This window comes from Triturus cristatus, chromosome 7 (genome assembly GCF_964204655.1).
Source record: "Triturus cristatus chromosome 7, aTriCri1.1, whole genome shotgun sequence".
NCBI classification, from domain to species: Eukaryota; Metazoa; Chordata; class Amphibia; order Caudata; family Salamandridae; genus Triturus; species Triturus cristatus.
Window position 1 is genome coordinate 726,199,517 of NC_140590.1, and position 9,809 is coordinate 726,209,325.

Below are 9,809 nucleotides of genomic sequence, written 5' to 3' on the forward strand. Positions count from 1 at the left end.
CGGCCCTGACACCAGGTGAGCGCGTGCTACTGGCCACCATGAGGCATCCACAGCATTTTGTTTTGCATTCCGATAGTATATTTTTATAGTATTACAACTCAGGATGATGCCAAAATATAATCAGTAGCTTTGACAGCAGCTTCACCCTGTCTATGCGTTTTACAAGTATCCCCTGCCGCCAGCATGTAACTCTTTCTCTAACTCTCTTTCAGTCTCTATCTCATTCGCTTGCTCTTCACTCTACCTCACACTTATATACACACGTAACTCTAACTATCTCTATATACCATCTCATTCTACCTTTGTATCAATTTTGCACCTGCGCTGTCTCACACATTGGTAAAACACATTTCCATTACAACGCAAATAGCTCTAACTCTGAAAAAATGCGAGACCTATTGTATTGCAAATGCTTGTTTACTTACTCTTGAATTCCCAAAGAATGATAGATTTTTCTGGGATGGTGTGTTTCTGTAGTTTTTTCATGCAACTCATTACTCATGTATAGAGTGTAGTGTGAAAAGAGCTGTGGAGTTCAGGCCAAACAAAGAACGAATTTCTTGCAGTGGCTGTCGGAGATTCAGAAAAGGGTTCAAAATATATGCTCATCCAGTCCTTGGCCTCTCTGCAAAGTGCACAAAGGTGGGTGAATTGTGATTGTATGCAAAAGTGTGTGAAGGGTTTACTCAGCTATTAAAATATTGAAAGGACAAAAGATTAAGAGAATGCAGTGTGTTAAGGTGAACGGGTGCATAGTGTGTGTGTCGAGGAGATTGGTGAAGTGAAGGAGATGAGAGTGAGTATGTGCAGGAGAGAGTGAAAAGTGGGTACTAAAGGGGAAAGAGATGAGGTGCGAGATAGGCAGCTCGGGAGTTTCAAAAAGAGGTGGAGAAAAAGAGTTAAAATGTCTGAGATCCACAGTGGGGATTAGCATCAGGGAGGCTAACCTTCAAATCCTGTCCAAAGGCCAGTCAGGTTGAATCGATTTAACAAGTACTCGAGTACTGCTGGTGGGGGAGTGGCGGGGAGCGAACATTGATTCATCGCCAGTGGTTATGTCCAAAATGTGGAGAATTTTGGAAAGAAGTTTGGAGGATCCACGGTCGCGGGAAATATGTTTAAGCCCACTGCCCCTTAGCTCTTTGGGGTTATGCACTGGTGGATGAAGGGGGAAAGGGAACTAAAAGTATGGTGTTAATACTTCTGTCATCAACGAGGCAGACCCTCTTCGGTAGGTGGGGTCGTACAGCACCTCCATGGACTGCAGAGTGCGCGCCACAGGATATGGAGTAAGTTAGGCATGGAGAAGACTGAGCAGGAACTGATTGGTGAGGGCTTCACCTTTGCTGGTCATCGAGAGTGGGGATAAAGGGGACGGTGCTGTCATGCTTAGCGTAGGAGGCCATATCATTGCCCTGTCCCACGATTCTCATGCTGCTCATGTAACAACTGAGATCTCCGGGAGTAAAAGAACAAAGAATATTTCACAGAACACGAACTCTAAGCAGCATATTTACTAATCATTCCGACAATGCAGGACAGCAAGCACATTTGCTGCACTGTATTGCCTGAAAGGGAGAGAGCCGAAATGCTCCATATTTACAAAGATTTAGAACATTTCTCTTCTCTCCATGCGCTGGTGCACTGTGTGCAGCCTAGCGCCAATACAGGCACTTGTTTTTGTGCAAGAAGAGATACCTTCCTGCACAAAAACCATCGTTAGAGGCATTTTCCTTTTTTTTCTATGTGTGCTGCAGAGGATATATATTTCTCCTCGTTATGCCTCACTTGGGAGGGCGCAGTATTTTGACATATTCCCAGATTTAAAATTCATGGGTGGATGCCTGGGAAAGCCCATACTGCACCCATGTAACGCCTCACAAGTTGAAATGCAAAGTATTGCAGCGCAAGCAGCTGCCTTGCTTTACATTTCTTTACAAAGCCAGGCAAGGCCACGCAAATCAGGCCTTGCGTGGATTTATAAATATTATTGAAGCCTTTTAGTTGTCCTTACTTTACCTTGCATGACACAATGACAACGCAAAGGCATCATTAATTTGGGTCTAAGTGAATTAGCTAAGGCCCAGAAGAGGGACGGGGTAAGGAGAGGATTCTAGGGGACTAAGGGAATGTATGAATGAATTTATTTTTGTTTTGAATTCCAAAATGATAAAAAAATTGATGAAAAACTAACAAGTCTAAAAATCCATGAGTTAAGGCAGTGGTACTCAATGTATGGCCCGCAGACCACTGGCAACCCAGCAGACGTTTCCTTGTAGCCTGCAGAGCTCCATCTGGGACCCCTGTTTGCAGCAGAGAAAGCTGCTCAAGGTCTGTTTTTTGGTTAATTCTGCTATCCAAGCGGCATCACTTTGTTATTTTTGGGCTTTGTTTCTAAAGTTAGTTCACCTTGTTTTAGAAGCAAGGCTACCATGCTCATAGAACAAGCTGAAATGACTCAAGAAACAAAGCCTAGAATCAGAAAAGCTATAAAAACAATGCTGTGAAGGCATGCTGTTCATGCTTTTCTGGTTTGGGGCTTTGATTCAACAGCAAGTTCAGTTTGTACTTTCAGCAAGGCATCCCTGCTCTTAGGCATCCCTGGCTTAGCTGAGAGGACAGAGGAGGTGCATAATAAAAGGTAAGGAAACTGTGATCATGAGTACAATGGGGCAGGGTCAGTGAGTATGGGTAGGGGGGCAGGAAATCAAAATGAACAAAATATTCTGTATCTATTGTTGGTCTTGTAACCTACAGGTAACAGAATGTAGAATGTACAAAAAAGATTTGAAAGAAATCATTTTCTAGAAATCTTTGGAAAAGTGTGTTTTTTTCCCATCCCCACAATCTCCCAACCTACTCTGTCTCATTGGGAACGCTATGACTTTGATGTGGCTCTCGGGCACATACCAGACTGTATGTACGGTGTGGCCTCCGAGTAAATATTTGTGAGTTCTCATGAGTTAATGTGTTGCCCTTTTTGCCACTATGCTAACTCAGCCTTAACTCACACACCAGAACACTACAATACAAAATACACAACATCATCAATCACTTCATATGCTAACAAACCCACCATCCTAGGTTCATACAGCCAACATTAAAAATAAAAAACATCATAATATAACAACTCACTGCCATTATGTAGCACTTTCAGCAAGCATCATACGGCCATTTTTTACAACAGCAGTTATGTCCACATAAACACCACTTTGCACCCACACACCTCTGATCAAACAACCACATAGCCACATTCATATGTCCACACCCATCAAGATACATTCATAAATGCATGATTAAATACCCCCACCCTCATAAATCTACACAACCACCATCTTACTGCAACAGTCATTCTTCCTTACACCCACCATTTACTTATGCTCCACAATGTTTGTACCAAAATTAAAACGATAATATGTCCATCTAGACAGCATCATACATTAGTACACACCAACCAATATGTGACCATTGAATTACCAGGATACACACACAGAACCCCCAATGACACAACCACATAGCCTAATTCATACACACAATTATACCCAACATAAATTCATGCACACACAATCAAATGCTTATACACCCACCACGATAAATCCACACAGCCATGACCAATCAAGCACCCACACAGCCACCATTTACAAAGGTTAGCCAGTATCTATGAAAAACCAAGCTTCATACGGGTGTTAGGTAATTGAATATAACCACTCACCAACCATAATACATCCAGATAATCACCATTTACCAGTGGTCGACATTGTTAGTCAAACAACTCAGAGACAGTATCATAGATCCTAAAACTCATGTACATAATCAATGACTCTCTCAAATACATTTCATTTGTAACTCTATCAAGCACTAACATGGGTGGGAGTTAGTCAACCTTAACCAAAACAAACAATGTTATAGGTTACAGGGACGTTATATTTAGGCTCAGATTTCACTCATACAAAACCATAGAAATTCAGCAGTTATAGTTACCTGAGCTAACTATAACTTACACCGCCCCCGCAACGCACTGCTTATGACCTCACATATGACATGGTTAGTGACATCACTGATGACATCTCAAATAAAATCGCTGATGACATCATCCACAGAAGCACTCACACTCCCATACAACCTCTCATATAGCCACACACACACTTCGTAACATAGGCTCCCAAAGAACCCGCGATGCGGGGGCCCTCAGCACAGTACCCTGTCCTGAGTTTGGAGGGGGGCCCCTCCATGTAGTCTGCAAGGCAGCCCCCTCAAGTTTCGTAACGCTAGTGCACTCACACAACCACTCATATACCCATTCACAGGCCCATACAACTACTCACAAACCCAGTCTCTTGTCCATAGAGCCACCCACTCTCCCATACTGCTACTCACACTACCATTTACTCAGTCACTCACACACCCACTCACTCACTCACTCTTAGAGCCAATCACACAGCCACTCACGCACTGATACAGTGGCACAGCCACTAACTCACCCATGCAGCCAGTCACACATCCACTCACACACTCATACTGCCCCTTACACACCCACTCACTCACTCATAGAGCCAATCGGACACCTTCTCACTCTCCCACACAGTTACTCATACAACCACTCACCCATCCATACAGCCACTCACTCACCCATAAAGCCATTTACACACCCACTCACTCACCAATACAGCCACCTACAAAGTCAGTCACTCACCCATACAGCTACTCACGCACCCAATTACTCACCCATATAGTCACTCACACGCCCACTTACACACCTATACAGCCACTCAGACAGACACTCACACACATATACAGTCACACAGCTACTCACATAATATATGTTAGAAATAGTATCACTCATTAGTAGTACACAAAGTATGCTAATGTAACTTTTGGAGTACCTTAGTATATATCTTTAACACTCAAACTATTTATAAGAGTCACAATCACTGGATGATGTAATTAGTGATGTCATTTGAGATGTCATAAGTGATGTCACTGACCATGTCATGAGTGATGTAATATGTGAGATCATAAGCAGTGCATTGCGGGAGCATAAGTTATAGTTAGCTCAGGTAACTATAACTGCTGAATTTCGATGGTTTTGTACAAATGAAATCTGAGCCTAACTATAACGTGCCTGTAATATCTATTGACATTAATATATCCTTTCTCAATAAATAAGTCAGGCCTACTGGATTTACTGTAACTTTTCATAATAAACAGACCGATCTAGGTTACAGCCTTGGTCATTGTTTTGCCACCATAAACAACAAAGCTGTGCTGTATTTAGCATAAGCTTTCACACATGGCAACCAGAGAAGAAGAAACATCTTACTTATTTAATTATCTAGGAGAAGATGTTTATTAGGGCATTTGTGTGTCCTTAATGGGAAGGCTTCGTACATTAGTGGCATGTTTGTGACCGAAAGATCAAACAAAACAGCTTTGCTTGATAAGGAGCCTAGCTCAAGCAGCTAGACAAACAAACGATCACAACTGCTTGGATGATAAGCACTATTTCTGTGAAAGCACACAGCTTTTGACAGATCAAAAGTTGTACGCAGAGGGGGCGTGGCCAGCGACATGGCCGCTTGAGACGTGCTTTCGCCGAGCTCCGGCCGGAAGCTTACATCCGACGACTATCCTGCAGTCTAGAGGCCCGGATTTGAAATATCTCTGTAGCTGGAAAGACATGGACCTCCCGGTGCTACTATTTGGGGCCATTAAGAGACTTTACTCACCGCTGCAACACTGATTTCTGTGCTGAGGGGACCCGCCAGGACCCGTCCAAGATGGCGCCCTGCCAGGACGCAGTGCGGCTGATCCTGTGGAGCCAAGGCGATCCCTAGGGTAAAGCACCTTCGTCCATCGGACTGCGTCGGACGGTGCTCCCCTTGCCATCCCACCCGACAAGGTGTGCACGTGGCTGCTGGTGGGGCCTCGGTGTCCGAGAAGCAGGTGAGCCTGTGCTTTGGGAGATGCCGTGGCACGTAGACGATCTGCCTGGTTGTGGGGCCGCTAGGCAGGGGAGCTTCCCGGGCTGGGTCCTCTGCCACTGGACTCCCTGGGAGCACCGTTAGCTGCTGTGACCGGGGCGGGGCTGCCTGGAAGTGCGAATCAAGCCTGCCATCGGCCGATTGGTGACGCGGTCGGGCCCGGTCAGGTCCGGCAGAGATTTTGTGCCCCGACCTTAGTGCTCCGCTGGGCCCTGGGAAAACTTATCGGAAACGAGGCCGCACTCCTGAGAGCACCTGGGGTGTACCCAGCGCTAATGAATACCTGCGCGAGGAATGCTGCTCCGTGCTGCTCGTGTACAGGCTGGGCAAGAAACATCTTGAGCGTATCGCCCAAGCAGAGTAGTGCTTCAATTGCATTCATTAGAGTGAGAAGTAGATAAAATACGACCACTGCTTGACCCCCAACGCTCTACTTGAACTGAGCCTTCTCTGTATACAGCGAGGTCGTGGCGAGGAGGTCATTTATAACCCGAGATGGGTCAAAAGAGCTATAAGAATCATTGGATGAAATCACATACACCAGAGAGAGCACGTCTGGAGAAGAAGAAGATGACACACAGCAACACCTGCAGTGAAGGTAGCGATTTAGATACATACATATGCTATGTTAGCATAAGCGCGTTAGCTTTTAGAAAGCCATCTTGCCACTTTTGCTGCTTTTGCACACAACACTGCAGAGACATGTTATTATTTAAGAACTGCTTGCTTGCCTTTTCTTCACATGAGAACTGTCTGTTGTTCACCTCCCTAGACGTGCGCTGCGACCTTGGTCTGAACATAATGTGCAAAACACTCTGAGACGCTAGACAATGTATGTTTTTGAATCCAGGTTGATCGGCCCACTCTCTAGTCATAATATACGCACAGCTGCAAAATACCTGAATGTCGAGAGCCTTTAATATTACAGTTTGCATGAGTTTGAAACACATTCTGGAGAAGAACATTTCCAGGCGCAGAGCAAAGCTGATCCTGTGATGTGATCCACATAAAGCTGATCTTTATGGTATGGGGTTTCCCATTGAAGCCTAGAGACCTTCTACTAGTCTAATAATATTAGTTTACTAGCGAAAGGAAGGTGGCTGCATTCCACTGTCACTTATACTATGATTTCTCCTTTCATTTTCTATGGTATTGTAACAATGCTGATGGTTTTAATTATAGTCATTTGTCTGCTTATGTTAGCCAAAGTACTGCATCTTAGGACACGTAGTTTATAAAATAAACCTTTTAAACTTTATTGTGTCTCTGATTACTTTGTTGTGGATTGATATATGAATAATAGCGACCAGGTATTTCTGATTCCCACCATTCCTGAGAATACTCTAAGTCGCTTGTTCTGGGTTGTCTATACATTGGGACCTCCGAGATAATATGGATAACGAATGGGACACTGATGCTGGTCGGATAGGAGTTCTGGGTACTGAGGTGAGTGTTTTGGTACACCACAATTCACTGAGGTCCTGGTTTCCTGCGCATAGTTCTGTGCATGAGCAGAATCCCTGCATCATGGCGCACCTAACGTTTGGTCTTTTGATTTGAAACGCCTTAGTAGTGCTTATATTAGTCCGCAACACCCTCACTCTTGTTTCCGGATAACGGGAGTGACGGATTTCACCTACCTGTTAGTAACCTAATAGGTTCATACAAGCTTGTTAATCAAAAAGGTGTTCTTATATTTCTGAACCATTGTGCTACTTTAAAATCCGTTGTTCTTCTCTGTGTCCTTATGGCGGTCGAAATTGCAGCACATAGTCGTACGCCTTTAAGGTGTCACTTGACGTAGTATGGGGTACCGGACGATGGGATGGCCGTAATTTTTGTGGTGAGTGCGGACGCGTCACACCCTTACGAGTTGTTTTACTCTTGGGTGACGCTGCCGGCAGTGAATGCGGATGATAATACATTTCACTCGTATACTCACACACAGGTCCCAGCAAAATATACGCAATACAGGACGCTGGAGATTCCACTTTCAGCCTGGCAACATAGCATTTGGTTTAATGGCGCCCTTCCTCATGCGGTTGCACCGGCTAGACTCGGCCCTTTGTCAATTCCAGGGGCCACGTGGCCGGTGCTGGCCAGATTTACGCCTCACCCCCGCTATTTGACTATTGCGGTGGATGAATTGCGTACACTCCATACAGCCCTCATTACAGTATATAGGGCTTTGGTGCAATACGTTTCGCGCAATGTGCAGGTGGGGGCACCTGCTGTTGCGGGTCTACCAGCTGGTCATCCTGCGGTTGTTATTAGCCCAGTCATAGTTAATTCGGTGATGGGTAAGCGCCCCCAGAATAAGGACGATTTGCCTTATTGGCTTGCCAAGAAATTTGACCAACTGGAAGCAGTGTTTCCACACTCTACGACAGTGGAGAAACACAGAATCCTCACCATAAGTTTGCCGAAAGACTTGGTCCCAGAAGTGTCCGATTGTGACACCTGGGGTAAGGTTTTTGCCGCGGTCTACTCGAAGTGCTTTGGCACTCCGTCTATGGCCTTGCTCCCCTCTGTTATTAAACGTGTTCAAGATAATCACGGTCCGGAGGCGGTGGTTGAGTTGGGAATGCGACTTGTCAGAGTGTTCGACGTAATTGCCTCTCTCGTCCTTGGTAACCTCAAGGGAGATGCGGTACAATTCCAAGTGGCTAATGGCTTAGCCCGCGTCGATGAACTCGATAAGCCAAAAGAGTTACCTAAAATTATTGCGGAGGCGTATAGAACAATTGGCCGCAGTAGTTTAGGGGTTAAACCAACTATAGTAATTCCTGACCTGATACAACAAACTAAGGTGAGCTCGTCTGTTAAAGACGATCGTCCAAATTTTCCAAAATAAAATTGGTGACAAAAGAAACAGGGAAAGCAGCAGCAGAAACAGGGGTCTCGTCCTGCGTCTCCCACACAGCCAACTAGTGAGCGCACATACAATTTGCACGATCGCACGAGTATTAAGTCACCTGATAGATTTCAGGATACTGAACGTTCTCCTCGTTCTTCACAGGAAACATTGGCCTCGCAGTCCGGTGGAGGAGAACGTGGCAAAGGTCGAGGTGCCCAGCAAGGTCGTGAGCAACCCCGTCAGGCTGAAGGTAGAAGCAAGCAAGACGAGTTTGCATGTCAACGTCCCCCGTTTCAAAAGAAGAAAGTTGCTGCGCTAACAGCGAGGTATGCCACAGATAGTACGGACGCAGCTTCGGAACCTGACATGGGCGATAACGCTGCTCGACAGCGCAGCAGAGGTTACAGTAGTGCGGCAAGCACTACTTCCATATCTGAACGCGACAGCAACTGACACGTTCATTACTGTAGAAACTGCGGATACTTGAGTGGCTCCCCCTGACAGACTATATGACATAGTCCTCTTAATTGAAGGTGACATACAACGCACAATACAAGGAATTTTTTGGGATAATCTGACCTCTTCCTATGACATTCTCTTGGCGGAGGCGGACTGGCCCCCGACTTTCATTTTAGATGCTCCTAGAGGGGAGGAGGTTATCCTCCCGTCCTTTGCGCATACTGTGCCAAAGGAGCATGCTGAAAGGTTTGCCGCGGAGTGGGCTCAGGTGCTTGCACCGGCTTTGTATCGCACTCAGGTAGGCTGGGATAAATTGTCCCCCAGCCATGAGATTCCCTTACGGTCTATGCCTCAACCACAACCCCAATATCCCATGCGCCGCGAAGCTAGATCTCATGTCGCGGAAATCCTTGATCAATTGGAATATCAGGGTGTTATTGAAACATGTGTGTCACCAATGAATAATCCGTTATTCACTGTAATAAAGCCTGATGGGTCGTACCGCCTAGTTT